This window comes from Lactuca saligna, chromosome 3, assembly GCF_052625555.1.
Source record: "Lactuca saligna cultivar CGN05327 chromosome 3, ASM5262555v1, whole genome shotgun sequence".
Lineage (NCBI taxonomy): Eukaryota > Viridiplantae > Streptophyta > Magnoliopsida > Asterales > Asteraceae > Lactuca > Lactuca saligna.
This window is the reverse complement of record NC_136419.1, coordinates 35,633,053-35,637,483: the sequence shown is the minus strand read 5'-3', so window position 1 is coordinate 35,637,483 and position 4,431 is coordinate 35,633,053.

Here is a 4,431-nt window from a genome sequence, read left to right as displayed (position 1 = left end):
AAAGGACATATCAGTATGTAGAAATCCTTATAAGGCGTGTGGACAATAGATTTTGAATAATAACATAAGTAAAGCACATGAACCCTAGATTGAACAATAAAAAACAATTATTTACCTTATGACCCTAGATTCCAATCTAAAAACCAAGAAAACAACTAATCACCCACAAGGATATCTCAGTACCTGAAATCGGTGATAGGGTCGATAAATGATGATGGTGACAAAATATAATGATGGGCTCGGAAATAATGACGGAATCGAGAGAAAGGTTTAATTGAAGAATAGATGCTTCTTGCAGTGTTAAGAGACTGTGGTGACGATCAGGCTCCGAAAGCGCTAGGGAGGAGGACTGAAGACTGCGACGACTCCAATTGTGGGGTAAGAAGTGAAATCAAAAAGAAATCTTGTATATGATTTTTTTGTTTTTGAGGGTGAATGAATCGATATCTAAAGAAACTGCGGGAGATTTGAGAGGGAAACTATTTGGTGAAAAAATTAAAGAAAAAAAAAATAAAGAGGGAAAAATAAATAATTTAAATTTGTTTTTAGTTCTTTATTTTTTCATTTTTTTTATGCGCCCTTCTTTAGTAAAACATAATTTTGTTTATCTGTATATTTTTAATGAATATTAAGTTTATATATTCGCATAATCAATCAAGGAAAAGCATTAAAAAGGATATATATATATATATATATATATATATATATATATATATATATATATATATATATATATATATATATATATATATATATATATATATATATATATATAATAAACATAGTTTGATTGATGTAACTTATGTTTGTGAGTATGAATCAGAAAACTCTTATGCTACGTGACTATTTTCAAAGTGACAAATTTGAAATCATTAGCTATGAATATTTATAAGCGTAAACTCTAATAACAATAGTCGTAGGGGCAGAACCATAACAAAATGTGAGGGGAAACACACGTAAAATTTAAGGGTGTCACACTGAAAAAATTAAATGTTTGTGGAACCCTAACAAAATGTTAGGGGCAGCACACATAAAATCTAGTATTCATATGGTACATGTACCAATTTAATATATATATATATATATATATATATATATATATATATATATATATATATATATATATATATATATATATATATATATATATATATATATAGGCATCTTACACGTGTATGAAAGGAATCGACATCGCTGATGCGCAGCGAAGATTAAAAGTATATTGTTAAAATATTGAAAAATATATGTTTAAAATGGTTATGTTATTGATATTAACTTTGAGATAATATTTTTACACTAATATATATATATATATATATATATATATATATATATATATATATATATATATATATATAATCTTTATTATTTTGAATAATAATATTCATTCACATCAACCCACATTCCTCACTAATAAAATTAAATATAATTATCTATTTAGTATTATTTTGAACACTTATTATTATTGATTAATTATATTTTTACTTATACGATCATTTTTAATTTCAATAATGATGTTCATTTAAAATACAATTTATTTATAGCTAATTGTTATTTATAATTTGATGTTATTATCATTTAAAATTGTTACTCAGTAGTTTTAATCCATTTATTATTAATAATAAGTTAAAAAAGACTTTTAAGAAACACTTAATATTATTATTAAAATGTGAAACATACACTGAATAATAAAGTGATAAGATAGACAATTTGCATTTCAAAAGAGACTTGCATGAGTAATATGACATATCCATGTAATTTGATTTTACTATTTATAATTATTCCTTATAAACTTTAAAACCACTTGTTATTACTAATAAGTGAAAGAAACTTTTAAAAAACACTTATTGTTATAATTAAAATGTTAAACATATACTAAAATATAAAGTAATAAGATAGACAATTTGCATTTTAAAAAAGGCTTACATGGATAATATGGATATATGACATATCCATGATTTTTAGTTAATTATCGTTTTGAAGCAACATGAACATACAAGCATGTATATAATAGTAAATTAAATATTATATATATCATCTTCCATAACATATGATCGATAACATAAATCTAATCTAATTTACATTAAAATTTCAACCACAACATACAACGATATTATTAAAAGAATACTTAAATCAAGAAAATACAAAAAAAAAAAAATTGTATATAACAAACTTACAAATTAAAAACTTCAACATAATAACATGGCTTGAAAAATTATTCAAACCCCTCAAACCAACACAAAAAACTTTAAACTTGTTTTCTTTGTGAATTTTGTATGTGATTTGTATTTGTGTGTCTACTCAAAAAGATTGACCTTTTTATAGTAGAGTATCTATTAATTGTTTATTAACTATATTATATAAGTTATAGAACCTTGAATTGTTAATCATTATTAAGAGACTTTTTAGTGGTATTCATGAGAATACGAGGTTTCAAATGCATGAGGTGTTTGTAAATTTTTATGGGGGTATCAAATACACGAGGTTCATGGAAAAATTCTAGTTTTATAAGTATATATGACTAGGTGAATGTCTGTGCATTGTGTAAAAGCATCTATATAGTTGAAATTGTTACAAATATGTGTTTTTTATATATAACCATAATGTTGTTGTTAAATTTTATATAATTATTCGTATACGAAGTTGATTTAATATATTGATTATTTTGAATTATATGACAATATATACATCTATTAAAACTACGTAATCTCAATCTTTTGAATGACCTTTACCCGCGGGTTACTTATGAATAAAATTAAATATAATATATGGTTTAATGTTATTTATAGTTGTTGTTATTGTTAATTAATTTTTAAAATTTATTTGCTTAATGTTTTAACTTTTATCAATTTAATTATTGAAAACATCAAACAATTTTTTTTTATTTTAAAAGTAACAATACAATTATTTATATAGACTTATATTTAACTATTATTATTGTAAGTTATTTTAAGGTACTTCTTTGAAAACTTTTAACGATTATAAAAATATCTTTAGGAAATATTTTAGTTAAATTGATATTACAATTTAGTGTTTGTATTTAGCACTACAATTTATCACTTTTGACTATTTACCAAATATTATTTGGGTTTTTTAAGTAGAACTGAAGTTTATATTGAAGTTGACCTTATAATGTTATATTTAAATTAACAATTTAAGTATTTTGTTCAGACTTTTCAAAAGTTGTAACTTTAAACTGATAATGGTTTACATACAACAACATATTAAATCTAATAAATTAAGTATAATACGTTAAAAGTTAATACATACTTTTATAAGTACAAGTAAAAATATTATTTTAATATTAAAATTTAGTTTATTTATGATTACACTTAAGGTTTGATACTTATTTAACCTTATTAACCAAATTATAATCATTATTAGAAAGATATTACAATTTATCACTTTTAACTATTTACTAAATATTCTTTCGGTTGTTTAATTTGAACTAAAATTCATATTTAAGTTGATCCTGTAAGGTTATATTTAAATTAACAATTTACATATTTTATACAAAATGTTTAAAAGTTGTAGCTTTAAAATGATAATGGTTATATACAACAACATATTAGACCTAATATATTAAATATAATATGTTAAAAAGTAACATAACTTTATAGTAGAAGAAAATATATTCTTTTAATATTAAAATTTAGTTTATATATGATTACACTTTAGGTTTTATACTTATTTAACCTTACTAACCAACTTATAATCATTATTAGAAAGAAATTGAAAAGTCACGGGAGTTTCAAATGAATGTGGTGAAAAGAAAATTGAATGAGAGTTTCAAATTAATGTGGTAAAAGGAAAAAAATATTTCATTTATAAGTATATAGTAGGCGTAACCTCTTGCGTTGCACAAGAATGCATTTAAATAGTTAAAATAATTATGGGAAAAAATAGAAATATGTTGAAATTTACGTTTTTAGTCATGTTTTGGGCGTTAACTGAATTATCAAAGAATATAAAATCCATCAATTTATATTTTGATACTATCTAATATAGTCCATACCTTATAAACTTTAATTTTACTTTTATAATATCCAATATATATTATAAGTTTTTATATAACATTAATATAAGATAAAATTACAAAAATGGTCCCTGTGGTTTGCCAAAAGTAACAAAGTCAGTCCCTGCAATTTTTTTTTGATACAAATGGCCCCTGTGGTTTGAAAAACTTGCATAGATGGCCCTTTTTACTAACGCCGTTACTATTATGCCGTTAGAGACTGAATCTGTAAGGGTATTTTCGTCTTTTCAAGTATAAAGGGACTAAATTAGTGACATTTACTAACCACAGGGACCATTTTTGAAATTTCTTTGCAAAAAAGAATTAAATTGCTAAAAGGAGGGCTCGAACTCATGACCTTCATCCTTTAAATCACCAAAGCCTTAAACAATTGAGCTGAATACTCTCTTGGTTTT